This window comes from Mesoplodon mirus (genome assembly GCF_964341445.2).
Source record: "Mesoplodon mirus genome assembly, chromosome: 6".
Taxonomy (NCBI): Eukaryota; Metazoa; Chordata; class Mammalia; order Artiodactyla; family Ziphiidae; genus Mesoplodon; species Mesoplodon mirus.
Window position 1 is genome coordinate 92,794,332 of NC_138982.1, and position 15,604 is coordinate 92,809,935.

The 15,604-nt window shown below is 38.3% G+C and overlaps 1 protein-coding gene across 14 annotated transcripts in view; it reads right to left on the reverse strand.

The window, feature by feature from the left end:
• BBX (BBX high mobility group box domain containing) overlaps positions 1 to 15,604 on the reverse strand; it is a 291,684-nt gene that overhangs the window by 160,101 nt on the left and 115,979 nt on the right. For 6 of the 14 annotated variants that reach the window (XM_082626017.1, XM_082626018.1, XM_082626019.1 and 3 more), the window contains one exon: positions 4,819 to 4,892. The exons of the other annotated variants lie outside the window; for them this stretch is intronic. The gene's annotated coding sequence lies outside the window, so the exon portion shown is untranslated. The remainder of the gene's footprint in view (positions 1 to 4,818; positions 4,893 to 15,604) is intronic. 14 annotated transcript variants of the gene reach the window in all.

Genomic DNA, 15,604 nt, shown 5'->3' on the forward strand with positions numbered 1-15,604 from the left:
AACAATGAATACACATGGAAATCAATTTTTACAATGATGTAATTCCTCCATCATACAAAACACTCTAATTTTCAAGTTCTTAGATTTGATCCCTTCACTTGAAAGACACTTTTTCATGCACAGTGACTTCAAAGTGGAAGAAATATGAATTCAGTAATTTCAAATGCCTCCCATCTCAAAGATCCAAAGATATTTTTAGTCTTAGATGACTATAATAAACCACATTTTCTTGTTTATAGATTAAATAACATAGAAAGTTGTTTTTTTTTTTAACTTTCACTTCACTCTTTGGCACAGAAAAACCATTACCTCTGGGATGAACTGAACTGGTTGCCCTCAAATTCATATGATGAAACCTCAAAGCCCAATGTGATTATACTTGGAGATAGACCCTAGAAGTATGTAAAAGTTAAGTAAGGTCATTAGGGTGGGGCCATTATCTGATAGAACTGGTGTCCTTTTAAGAAGGGGAAGAAACCAGAGCACACTTTCTACACACACACACACACACACACACACACACACAAAAGGTCATGTGAGGACACAGCAAGAAGGCAACTGTCCATATGCCAGGAAGAGCAACCACACCAGAGACAGAATTTGTCAGCATCTTTATCATGGACTTTTAGCCTCCAGAACTGTTAAAAAATATCTGCTGTTTCAGCCACCCAGTCTGTGGTATTTTGTTATGGCAGCCCAAGCAGACTATATAATCTCTAAAAATTAAAAGATTCTATTTTTGAAATAGTTTTACTCTATCAATAATCCAGATGAGGGGACTTCCCTGGTGGTCCAGTGGTTAAGACTCTCTGCTCCCAGTGTAGAGAGCCCAGGTTTGATCCCTGGTCAGGGAACTAGATCCCACATGCATGTCGCAACTACGAGTTCTCGTGCCGCAACCAAGAGTCCGCATGCCGCAACTAAAAGATACTGTATGCACCAACGAAGATCCCACGTGCCGCAACTAAGACCCAGCACAGCCAAATAAACAAACACACAAAAAATCCAGCTGAGTATGTAACTGATAGTTGTTGCAACAGTGATTCGTTTATGAAGAGAAGTGCCTGGAGCAATCTGAAGAATAATTCACTCCAAAATTATTTATATATGTGTGTGTTGTTCTACATTAAATTGTCATTTGGAAATAGCATAAAGCTTTGAACCCCTAAGAGATATCCTCTGTTCTCCTGATTCTGAGTGCAAGGGGACAATGCCAACAGAGAAGTCCTCGAAGGAATCTAAATAATCTCACCCTCACTGGAAAACAGCAGCATAAAAATCTTGAAATAGAAATGCTGATTCTTTTGAAACCAAACAACATTTGCTCTACATGGTGAAGAAAATTTCTGTGGCACTGTCTCCTGTTCTTGTACCTTGTGCATCGAGATTATATAAAATTTGATTTCTTTGATGCTGACCTCATTAATATCCAGAGTCAAGGCCATATATCCACCTTTGGCAATCACTCTGTCCTTAGGATTTCTATGTTCTCAGTGGCAAGAAGTGATTTATTAGATCATAGGGTGACTAGTATTTCTACAGGATTCACTCTTTCAATGGTAACTGTAGAATATATAGGCTCTTATGCATTCAGGACAATTTGTTAAAACTCAAAGTATGTGTGTGTAAATATAAATATGCAAACACAGTTTAGACATACATACACTGTAATAAAGGTATACTATAGTGCATTCAAGATTATTGAACTATGATCATATTTTTCTTAACTACCATTTCTTGACTGCATCCCATGTGCCAGGCAGTGTATCAACACTCAACATAATTCCCTTATTTATCAGAATTCCATGAGGTAGAGATTGTTATCTGATATTAAGATGAGAAAACAAAATTTCAGAGAGGTTACATAAACACCCAAATTCTTTCAATTTAAAAGTTCCAGAACTACGGTTTATGCCTAAGTTTCTCTGAATCCACAGATGTCTAAGAATGTTCCTTTTCCCCAATCTTAAAGAACTATGAACTATCAAACAAAGCACTGTTTATATACTCCTTGATATTTAAATCATCTTAGTCCACACAGGTCTGGTAGCAATGTTTTATAAAACCTGTGGGATTAATCAAATCAACATTGGTTGAGTTCATAATGCCTAGCAATTTTCTAGAAAACTTAGGAGAGAATAATGCAATCACTATATATTGAATACGACTTCGAGTGAAGTACATCAGAAAACCCATGGGATTCAATTGTTAACCACCCTATAGTATCTGCATTTTTTCTCTCTAGAATGATTCCTTAAATTGATCTTAAGTAGAAGCATTTGGTTACCATTACATGGTAAAATTATTGTATTACTACCGGAAAAAGCAAAGTACCCATTTTCTCATGCTCTTCCTCTATATCCAATTAGATAACATCTGTCAAAAGTTCTTAACTTAGTAAACATAGGTAAGAAGTTATTATGAGAATCATTATTTCCCTTCTCTAACTCTGTATGCAAACCACAGAGGGTCCAGTCTGCAGTAATTTTCATTCATTTTAAAACAACTTATAAAACAATAAGGTAAGTAAGTTTAAAATAGACTGTATTTCCACTTATTGCATAGTGGAAAAGTGATAATGTTCAAAACTTAATGAGACTCTTGAATTGTATCAACTCCTCATTCCTTAAAACTTGTCACAGGGTTTCAAAGCTCAATGTGTTCCACGTAACTACAAGAGGATTCATAGCCAAATAACTTTCCATGTTAAACAGATTCATTTACTACAGGACTTCCTGGAAGCTTAACATACTAGGTGCATTCTGTCTGTCTAGAAGAACCCTAGACAGGATTATGTAGATATTATACTTAAAATATGCATTATGCCTCCCTATCAGCCTTCCCCTACCCCTCCTCTCTTAAAAGGCCACTCCTATCCAATGACATGAGTTGGCCATGTGACATGCTTTAGCCAGTGAAATATAAGAGGTAGTGACATATACCACCTCTCAGCAGCAGTTTAAAGAGCCCAGATTCCACCATCATTCCTTTCTCCTTTTGCCACAAGACTTAAGAATCCCAGAGAGGTTGTCCCTCAGCTTTGGTTCAGGAATGAAGAGGATATGGAGCAGAGTGGCAGCAAATTCATCAAGAACATGAAAATGAGCGAGAAAGAAACTTTTCCTGCTATAAACCACTAAGACTTGGGGATTCTCTGGATAATTAAACAAAACTTTGCCTAAGCTAACTAAAATAGCATGTTTCCCAGATTTACTGAAGCCTGGCATCATTCTGCTCGGTAACATTTTCCAAAATTTGTTTCCTAAATTACTCCTGATTTTGTATGACGATTTTCTGTTAGTTAATACTGTATTTAAGATGAATATATAGTTATGCTAGAAGTATAAAGTCTCGGTCTTCTTAAATTTTATCAGCATTTTTTGTCAATTTCTGCTTACAGTCAATAAAAATATTGTATTAAAATAATCTGATTAACATTTAGAGATCATAGATGAGATGGCTACTTAAGTCAAGACTGCCAACAACTACTGATTAATGATTTAGTTTTCTGAATAGGTAATATAAAAGGTCCTGCTTTACTTTCTATATATGTATTCATATTCAGAAAACTAAGAATACTGCCACAAAGTTAATTTTCTTTGTATCTCACTATACTCAATTGCCTTTAGGATTAGTAATCGAGAACGTATTTGACATTTCAGTATAGATATTCAAATATTCTGTAGTCTATTCTGCTGACCCAGTAAAACCATAATCAACTGTATCCTAACTGGCATTTGTAAATCCAGAATTTATATTTCTAACTTCGTTGTGCCTTAAAGGATAGCACAGAAAGGAGGAAACGTAACTAAAACCCAATCTTCTCACTGGCAGTAAGATTTTGTTGTTGTTTCAATATCCTAGTAAACACACAAGCTAAATGGCATTTATTTTTACAATGTGTACAATCCTAGACTGCAACATTCAGAAGAATGGTTCAGAGGCCTTATATTTATACTCATATCATAAAAGCAACATTCAGTCATATACTTACTAAAACAAAAAAGGTAGACACAGATATTCTAGACAGACCTAATAAGCTATCAAAAATACTTAAGAATAGAAAAGATTTAAGGTTTCAATGAATTAAAAAATTAAAAAGTAAGTTCATGTCCTAAAAATTGCAACTAAACAATATTTACTACTTCTGTTAATTTTAATTTATATTAAATTCCTTGGTCTTATAAATCATCAGTTCACCACAAAGTATTCAAACATCAGTAAAGCAATCACACATTTTCATTCCCAGACTGAGAAAACTCTATGCATTTAAGTAATCATGACCAAAATTAATCTTAAAATATTCCTAAAGAAGCAGTTTTGAATATAATTTATATACAAGAGGACAGAATTATAGTATCTGTGAGTTTCAAAGTTTGATATAATTTGCCACATGTATATATTTTAAAATCTCAACTTTTTCAGGCAATACATAAAAAGGCTTTGGGGGAAATAGACCAATGTAATATTTATTTAAGTACGTATTCTCTAGATAATTAGGACTTCAATAAATGGACTTTTCATCAACAGCCCATTACTGTGGAGAAACAAACAGAGATTCTAAAATAGTTAATTTTTAAAAATTCATGATTTTAAAGGAAAATTTAACTTACTTGATGATAGAGATTAAAGTGTCACTTTAAAAATACTAATAAAATTGACCAAAAAAATACTCCATTATCACACTTCCCTGATCAATACGGAAGGTGAATCCATCAGACGGGAAAAAGTTGAGACCAGCTCTGTTATCACTTAGCTCCTGGCTGTTTAACTGCTTCCAGGTAAGTAAGTAAGATGCACCCGCAGGGCTGCTCTTACCGGTCAAGTCAAGACTTTCCATTGTGATTTCAATGGAACATCAGAGCTTCCAGCTTCTGTGATGCAGCAGAATTCTGTGAAGGACCCATAGCAAAGTGATTAAAATGGTGAGCCAGGAAGCCCTTTCAAACAAAGCTGACACTTATTCTCTTTTAGCAAAATAATCCCTAAATAAGACGAATAACAGCCAAGCAATCAAAATCAGGAAAGTTATTAAGCGTCCCTCTACTAACACTATTTAGGAAAAAAGACCTAAAGTGTTTATTGTCAACTTTAATTTAACAAAAAGTCACTAAAATTACTTAATGGGAATTCTGAGACTAAAGTTACAGAGACAAAGAATTACAGGCAATCACTTCTTAGCTTTCTGACTAAATTCAGGTGTAGAGGTACAGGTGAATTCCCTGGAAAAACATGAAATTATATTGACATCCTGACTAAATTCAAGTTATTTGAAATGACTGGCCCAACCCATACAGTTAAGCTGTGGTTCAGATGTTAATATCTTATATTTTATCTCTTAAATGTTTTAAAGATAACAAGTGAAACCAAGATAGTTTTTGTTTAAGGTGGGGAGTGGGGGGAACACATACAAATAGAGAAAAGCTGTAAGTAAAAAATTACTTTCTAGCTACATATGATGAAATAAATATAAGAGGATCAAAATCAACAAGAGTATACAAATTAAATGAACATTTTATGTTAATACTGCAAATATAGACATACACTTAAACTGTATCTTTTTAAAAAATTATTTCAGCTTCTGAGACATTCATTTAGTTTCTCAAGTGCTTCATGGTAATACTAAATTCACACTCAACTAAGAGAGACAATTTCCTACCCTCCTGCAGATTATGACAATATATTTCCTTACAATCAGTAGGTTATAACACACTCTAGAAATCGGGAATCACTTACTGGCTTACAGCTTGATCAATACTGTTAGTCATTTTATGGCTTGGCTAAAGTTTTTTCCCTAATCAGCCACTACAATATGGAAGAACTGGCTCTTACACATTAAATATCAAAAATGTGTAATGATGCATCTGAGTAATCCTAACTACACTTAGATGATTCAGTTGTCACCCAGTGCTATGGAAGAGAACAACAGCTTGAAAGAATAAATAAAATATTAAACGGCCTCACGTGGCTTCACACAAGACACTACTCATTCATCCACATTTTTTAAAACAAGGGTATGGACGAAAGAATAAATCCAGATCTTTGACGAAAACTACAAAGGACACATGAATACTTTCAAATTAAATGCCTATGTTTTTATCAAGGAAGTGTACAATTCCAAAAACTGATTAAATAAATGATATAAAAGTCTATCCTTAATTATCATAAACTAGGCAACTAACATTAAAACTGCTGTTTTGGGCTTCCTTGGTGGCTCAGTGGTTAAGAATCCGCCTGCCAATGCAGGGGACACAGGTTCGAACCCTGGTCTGGAAATATTCCACATGCCTCAGAGGAACTAAGCCCATGGGCCACAACTACTGAGCCTGCGCTCTAGAGCCCACGAGCCACAACTACTGAAACCCGCACACCTAGATCCCGTGCTCCACAACAAGAGAAGCCACCGCGATGAGAAGCCTACGCACCACAACAAAGAGTAGTCCCGGCTCGCCACAGCTATAGAAAGCCCACGCGCAGCAATGAAGACCCAACACAGCCAAAAATAAATAAATTTTTTTTAAAAACTGCTGTTTTAAGAAAATCACATGTACTATCTCATATATTTATTTCCATACTTTTTCTTCATATAAATCCATAAAAGTCAGTTTAGAGAAGAACTATTAAAATAAAAAGTTAATAAACAGGCCAAAATCATGAATATCTATAAATAACTGTCAAGTAAATAAATTGGTATAAACTAAAAAAACAAACAGTATATAATTAATACTGCCAAAACTGGGAGAGGAGGGTCCAACATTAATTCTGATACTGTGGGTTTAATTCTTATTTTGGTTTAGAGATTTGTTTACATTTTAGTGTGTTTTTTTTAATTTATTTATTTTATTTTATTTTATTTATTTTTGGCTGTGTTAGGCCTTCGTTGCTGCGCGTGGGCTTTCTCTAGTTGTGGCGAGCGGGGGTTACTCTTTGTTGTGGTGCGCAGGCTTCTCATTGCGGTGGCTTCTCTTATTGTGGAGCACGGGCTGTAGGCGTGCGGGCTTCAGTAGTTGTGGCTCACAGGCTCCAGAGCCCAGGTTCAGCAGCTGTGGTGCACAGGTTTAGTTGCTCCATGGCATGCGGGATCTTCCCAGGCCAGAGCTTGAACCTGTGTCGCCTGCATTGGCAGGCGGATTCTTAACCACTGCGCCACCAGGGAAGCCCCTACATTTTAGTTTAAGAAGTGAGTGCACGCTATCTGAGAAATAAAAATTGCTAGTATATCCTATATACAGAAGTTCTTTTAGGTGCTCAAAAATAAACTTTCACTAATCTTAAGGTACCCTTACACATTTGTTTGTTTCTATAATCAAATATATACCCCCCAAATGGACCATATCTATACTTTATTTTGATTACTGTTCAATAATTTATCACCTGGGATGCAACTATCTATGGATAAAGTAGGGAGGGAGAGGGAGGAGGCTGACTATGCTGTGGCCAATATGGGTTTTAAAACTCAGGATAACAAAGAAATCATGTTGGACTTTACTGACTAGGAGGGGAGCCAGGGAATCAGCCACAGAGCAGAGGTCAATTTCAAGGCTGAAGATCCTGCCTGAGACAGACTCCCTTTGAGTTCTCTGACAGCCAAACTCCAGATTTTATCTGGCTATTACAAATGCCCACATGAGTAGCTTCAGAAAAGCAGTTTCAGCATAAGCTGTTCTGCATTTAGGTTACCAGTACCTCAAAAGTGTTTTGATTTGATGGAAATGGGTGGCTGTGTGAGGTGTCAGAAGGACAGGTGGGCAAGAATGGGAAATGTCTAAAGGGTGAATACAACCCTGCAGAATGGTGACTTGAACATGCCCTTAGACCATAGCCAGGAGAGATCTTCAACTGAGCCACGCCAGGCCTGTGTTCTCTGGGTCACATTACAGCTTCCTCCTAACCCTCACTTCCCATCCACACAGGGCCTTGGATTCCTGACTGCCCACACTTAGCTCCCACTGCCTCATTAAGAGCCCGCTCCGTTAACGGGCTCCTTTCCCCTTTGCAAGGCCCACTTCCCACCACAACACTGCTTCCCACAGGATGCACACCTAGCCAGGACGGACCTGGCACAGCTCAGGATGCCCTCTGAGATCATCATGGCAGATGGGAGAGCTAACGTTGAATTATCTCCTCTTTACCTCTTAACCACAAATAGGGTATCTGACTTGGCATCTGAAAAACCCATCTTAAAGATCTGGCCTCAGCAACCACTGAAATATCCCAAAGCAGCTGGCTTTCTGGCAGTTTACACATTGCCCCCCTTGGGGTCCTATGTTTTGAAAGCTTATTATACTAAAAAAGGTGAGGTGCCACTTCTTATAACGAGGCAGCCTCCCTCATTAGTGTTAATGTCCAGTATAACATTCAAAGGCACATCATGACAAGATCCCCTTCTATGCCAACACTGTATGTTTTGCACCCTAATGTCGCTACAACCTAGTCAGTGCAGAAGGGACTCCAGGCAACCATGTTGCCCATTTACATGGAAGAATATTTAATCCCCATGAATGACTGCTTTTCTGATGTTTTCATCATTTCTCTGGGTAATAGATTAAGCTTTAACTAACTCATTTTCATACATAACCCTAATTCAATCAAGCTCAATAAAAGTCATTCTGGACTGCAATTATTTGCTAAGGAACAATTACATTCAAATGAAAAAAAACTTGCTGGGCATGATACAATGCACGGTACAGATGCCTCTCCATTTATGGAGCCAGAAACAACAACAAAAATAGCCAAACTGCTAGAAAAGGAAATAGATTTTTTCCCTCATCTTCCTGAAAATAGAATACTCATGCTTTTACACCTGAAGAAAACAAAATGGAGAACCCAAGAAAGCAAATTTCAAAATTATTTTTTTCAATTATGTTTATGCTTTGAAAGAGGCTGCATTTCTAATCTAAGAGTAAGCATGACCTCTGAAAGCCAAAATAAATCCAGGTCACAAGTAACAGTCTTAACATCCACTCTTTCACTAAATCTTCCACTGGCTTCCTCCATTTTCCCAACAATAGGTATTCCGATTTCCACTTTACAAAGTAGGTGTTCTTAAAAGATTTTTCCTGTCTTAAAATTACTCCTTTAAATAAATACAATTCTTATATTTTCCTCAATTCACTCTTTTATACACTGCATGTTTACAAATGAAATGTAAAGGTTGTTTATAAATAAACTTAAATACAAACATCGAGCTCTTACTTCTACGTAAATATATCATATTTTTAGTCCAAAAAAACTCATTAACTAAAGCCTCCTTATGTATATGCATAAGGTCTCCCACTCACCCCACTGTAATTAATATTCTTTTCATCTCCTCAGTAGTAGCACCAGGCACATTACAAAATAATATAGTACTGAAATTGCATACCGGCTGTTATGCAATTTTGGCCAATGAATTCCATACCTCAGGTCACTGTGGTACAACAGAAGACAAAGGATTTTTTTTCTAGAAATGATAAGCTCCGGTTAAATCACTTGCTGAAATAAATTATCTTCATGTAGACAAAGATAAATCCAGGGAAATATATAATATGTATGCTTTTTAACAAGAGTTGCCTTTACTTCATACTTCATATTGTCACTGTCTTTATTTTATGACAGTGACAATATAAAGTATGAATAAAGACAACACTTGTTAAAATCACCCACCCTGCCTGTCTTTATAGTTGAAGCTTAAACCAAAGCTATTTCACAGGCATTTCTCGCCAGGCACCAATCTTTAACAGAAATTACAAGTGTCAGCTATACTGAGAATGGAAATTTCTTAAAAGAAAATGCAAATCTGAAGTATCTTTTTGTCCCCTTCCCACCCCCACCCCTGCATTTCCTCATGACCCCACAGCCTTTCAGTTAAAAAACCTTAAACATAGTAATAAAGCCAAAACAAGTCCTAAGAGTTCACTAGATACTAACAGCAAAGCAAAGTAACTACAACTCATTACAGATCTGTTCGTCTGTTTGGAATTTCCAGAGAGGTGTTGGAAAACACCAGCAGGCAGAGACAGAAACTCTAGCATTCACTGTTAGACATAGGTCTAAGATGAAAGATTTGGAAATCCTCTCTCCTTCAGTACTCAATATTGACCAATTATAAAACTATGCTTTAGGGCTTCCCTGGTGGCGCAGTGGTTGAGAGTCTGCCTGCTAATGCAGGGGACACGGGTTCGAGGCCTGGTCTGGGAGGATCCCACATGCCGCGGAGCAACTAGGCCCGTGAGCCACAACTACTGAGCCTGCGCGTCTGGAGCCTGTACTCCGCAACAAGAGAGGCCGCGATAGTGAGAGGCCTGCGCACCGCAATGAAGAGTGGCCCCCACTTGCCGCAACTGGAGAAAGCCCTCGCACAGAAACGAAGAACCAAGACAGCAAAAATTAATTAATTAAAAAAAAAAAAAAGATCTAGTCTTTAAAAAAAAAAAAAAAAACTATGCTTTAAAAACTACCTTCCAGGGCTTTCCTGGTGGCGCAGTGGTTGAGAGTCTGCCTGCCAATGCAGGGGACACGGGTTCGTGTCCCGGTCCGGGAAGATCCCACATACCGCGCCGCGGAGCGGCTGGGCCCGTGAGCCATGGCTCAGCCATGGCTGAGCCTGAGCGTCCGGGGCCTGTGCTCCGCAATGGGAGAGGCCACAGCAGTGAGAGGCTCGCGTACCGCAAAAAAAAAAAAAACAACAACAACTACCTTCCACCTATATACATGCCAAGAGCACAGAGATGCAAATGGTATAACCTTTTACAGTTTGAGAAATTAATAATGACCTACTATGTATTAACACTGCAAAAGGTATTATAAGAGTTGTTGTTTTCTAGAAGCTGATGATCTAGTTGCATAATCGCGCGCGCGCGCACACACACACACACACACACACACAGAGTTACACAAGGAGAGAGAGAAATGTATAATGTCAAAACGGTAAGCAAAGAATTCCCCAAAAGTTAAGACTGCACAAGGGAATCTTTATGCAGGAAACAAATAAAAGCTGCAACCTAAGGCACCAGCTGCAAACTGGGATATGGAGAAAGGGGATGGAGAAGGGTGTCACAGGCACAGGCAGAGACTGGGCCTAAGTTACATACTGGGAGGAAGCATGCTGGAAGGGACAGGAGGCAGATCTGGTCGAAGTTCAGGGCTCACATCAGAAAGTGGAACGTGAAATGCGGGCAAATGAGAAAGTAATGCAACTTGCTCTTTTTTTTCTCTCCATAGCCTCATAAACAGCAGAGCACAGTTAGCAGCATGGTGTTCTGCAAAGCATACTGACTTTAGGGCCAAACTTGTACCCCTCATTTGCTTACTCCCCTGCAATTGTGGGCCAATTCCTGAGCCTCCATTCCTCATCTGCAAAACCAGGGTAACAATTCCTACACCTCTAAAGGTTGCCTTAAATTATTAGAAGATATTAGAAATACAAAGGTCTTGGCATACCGGAAGTGCCCAGTAAATGTTAGTAAGGTCACTAGAGTTGAACTATGTGGTAGAAAAGCATTTAATAAAGTAATATTGTGAACATGCCAAAGTTTGCTTTGAATATTCTCAACATTTGGATACTAAGTAAATTGCTAGCTTTTCAAAAGGTAGATTTTGTTTTAATTTAGGTAGTTTTAGCATATGTTTAATTCTGACAGTCTGAACAACCACTTTTTACTCCTACCAATTTCGAGCTACATTACCTGATTTGATAATATGATATTTTATTATAATGCTCATATGCCATAAGACTGTTGTTTCAGGGACCATGGTGGAACTATGAATTTCTGCAGTTACCGTAAGCAGAGGTGGAAAATGAGTAGGCATTAGTCCAGTCACATGGCTTGGCAGGGAGGCCCTGAAAGCCTCTTTTATACTCTTGTGAACTATATAAATGTGCCTTTGACCTTCTCAGGCAGGGGAAATGGCACATTTAAGGCAGAAAGAGTTTCACTTCCAGGAAGAGTATAAAAACATGCTTGCCAGCAGCTACGTGAGGAACACTGACAGGGAACCCCCAGGTACTTTGGGAAGATTCCTTAGCTCTATCAAGCCACTGAGCTGGAAAATATAAGGTTAAGATAATCCCAGCCCTGTGGGACATCGCGCCTATGCATTACTCTGGTTTAGCCCAAGTAAACCTTGACCTACACACTTGAGGAATTAGCCTATATCTTTAGGGAGGGGTTCTGTGAATGAAACCGACTGGAGGAATCTCAGGACCGCCTTGTCCTTTGAGGTAAGAAAGGATTCCTTTAATCAACAATAATTCACAATACACAGAAAATCACACTCTTAATTTAGTCCAAAGTCATTTGATTAAAAAAAGGAAGTCAGCTGTTAGCAATTTACATAATTTTAAATGGAAAATATTCTGTTCTGAGAAGTAAAGGACACTAGTCTTTCCCTTTTTCCTTTATCACTTAAATTGCACAAAGACAATTTAAAGACATATAAGCGTAATTTTAAATTTTGTGATATAAAAAGCACATCTCTATTAAAATTTACATTGTGTTATTAAAAACCAAAAAAACTATACTATCCAGAAAGAGCCCCTGTCCCTTTCAGGTGCGCCTAATGGATATCCAGCAAATACCTTTGCAACAGAGAGACTGGTTCCAGATATGTTAATTGCAAGAACATTCCTAATATGAAGACATAAAGGAGTCTGCTCAAAAATGATCCACAATAAAGTGTTAATATGCTCCCTTTTTGAAGTTATTTATTCACAAAGCAGTTATTCCCAGGATAAATAATCCTATACAGTAATTAGCTACTTTAAACCAGAAAGATCCAAAAAACTTTCCTTAGAGGGAAACAGAGAAGTCCAATCCCAACATTTCCATAGCTGAAACCAAGATAGACCCAAAAAGGTTAAGAGACTGGACAAAAGGCCTTCAGCTGGTTTGTGGCCATGCTGGACATGGCCCCGTGGCTCCACACTGCTGCCCCTGCAGGATTTGATGTTATTAGCCCCTACTGGCCATTCCAATCAGTCGTGGAATCACAGAATGCTGCAGGCAGTCAGAGGTCACTCAATTCAGCCCCTTCGACCACATGGCAAGCTACAGGCAGAGCTAGGCCAGAACCCAGGGCTCCCACTATGGGTCAGTGCATTGCCCCTACTGCACACTGCTCTTCTGGACTATCATCAATCAGTTTGATCTGACAGCAGGGGGCTCCAGACCAGGTTACCTTAGATCCCTACTCTTGCTCTGGTCTTTCATTGTAAATAGCAACATTCAGCTGGAAAAGGACCATTAAAAAGGGCCTAGGGCTTCCCTGGTGGTGCAGTGGTTGAGAGTCCACCAGCTGATGCAGGAGACACGGGTTCGTGCCCCGGTCCAGGAGGATCCCACATGCCGCGGAGAGGCTGGGCCCGTGAGCCATGGCCGCTGAGCCTGCGCGTCCGGGGTCTGTGCTCCGCAATGGGAGAGGCCACAGCAGTGAGAGGCCCGCGTACCACAAAAAAAATAAATAAATAAAAAGGGCCTAACTTCACTCTCCGGGTTGTCAGAGAATGCTTCTTGGCTCTAGAACACTTTCCCCTTTCTAGTCTGAAGACAGAGAAAGACAACTTCTAGTTGCAGAAGTAAAAGCACACAAAATACTTCTTTGTGTTTCTAAATACTTTTATAAATACCTTGAATAAAAAGTTAATGTTCGTTTACGTGGGGGGAGGGGGTAGTGAGTATATGGAAACTCTGTACTTTCTATCCAATTTTGCTGTGAACCTAAAACTGCTCTAAAAAGTAAAGTTTATTAATTTTTTATTTTTATTATTATTATTATTTTTTGTGGTACACGGACCTCTCACTATTGTGGCCTCTCCCGTTGCAGAGCACAGGCTCCGGACGCCCAGGCCCAGCAGCCATGGCTCACGGGCCCAGCCGCTCCGCGGCATGTGGGATCCTCCCGGACCGGGGCACGAACCCATGTCCCCTGCATCGGCAGGCGGACTCTCAACCACTGTGCCACCAGGGAAGCCCCTTATTAATTTTTTAAAAAGCTAGTATCAACTTACTTCATTCTAACAATATGAAAATTATATACTCACTAGCAAACGACAGGTCAATACCAGTTGAGAATTTAAAAACAGTAATTCTCCCTTAAATGCTCACTCCCACCAGAAACACCTAGTAACAATTAAATTTATGTCCTCCATTAAAACTAAGTCCATGCCCTACAACAACAATGTCTGTACAGTATACATGCTCCACTGATCACTAATCTTCAATAAATGCCTCTGCTCCTATGGCAGTCATTTAAAGTAATATACAATATCTGGCTCAAATTAAACCAGCCAAAAAAAAAAAAATCAAAGGACATATTCTCCAAGTATTCCCACTGATAGACAAAGGGTTTATCCTTTGTGGTTAATTCCAGCATACTGACCCTCAGAGCTCAGTGTTACACACCCACAGAGGCCACCAATTACAAGGTGAATGGTGAAAGGTGTACGCCCTGCAAACATCTGTAACAGCCGTGGTTCTCAATACTGCCAATAAGTATCCTGAAATTTTAACTTTTTTATAGTTAAGAAAATCAGGTTTTGTCACCTTTCAAGTTAAAATGGAAACTCACTGTAGATGCCTTATTTAAATGGCAGAATCATCAGCCACAAAAGTATGTTTTTCTATACTGGCTTTTCTTAAGCAGAAATTATAGACAGGTACGTTTTTGCCTGCAAGGTATATGTGTATCTCCCATTTTCTGGTAAAAGCACTTTGAGTTTTGAGAAAATACTCCACCTTCTCAAGGTCCATGTGCCCTGAGTGGGACTGAACTAATTCTACTCAAGCTTCAGAGATAGAAATATAACCCAGGCTTGGCCCATCAGCTTATTCCACCTTCCGGAATGAGAAATGGGTGTGAAACCTGGATTGGGGCACAGCACACAAAATATATAACAGGTGTCTTAAGTTACATTATTACTAGTGTCTGAAGTGAGAGGAGAAAAGAAAGTAGAATGCTTTGCAATGTTGTTGTAATAAGAGAAAAAGAAACAAAAGTAGTGGACCACACATAAAGCCTCTGAAAAGACATGAAAGAGAGCACTGATTTATTTTACTTTATTTCAAATCCTAATTTCAATAAATTTATTCAAAAATTTTGGCACATCATGACATTCAGTAAGTCAAGATGTTTTAATTTTCAATCTGTACTCCTGTAGCACCAATTTTCTTTTAATTTATATTTCCTATAAAGAGAAGTTTCAAGTTTCAACAAAAACACTGAAAACCTGGATAATGTTAATGTGACTTCTAAAACCAATTCTAAGGGCATTTCCAATGCCTTGTTTGTTATGTATGCTATTATACTTAAGTGGATAGTAGCACACAATTCATTCTCCATGCCTGAAATTATTATTTTTTCTTATATTTCAGAGGAGGAAAAAAAAAAACATGGAATAGTTGGGAATACAGTGCTTTGCTTTAGTGAGAGTTACCGTACAAATTTCTGGAAAAATAACCAATTTTTAAAGAACTAAAGTAAAATAAAAGCTATTCTGAATATCATTTTTTAATTGAGGTAAAACTGGTATACAATATTATATAAACTTCAGGTGTATAAAATTATAAATCAATATTTGTACACACTACAAAGTGGTCACCACAGTAAGTCTTCTTACCATCCATCC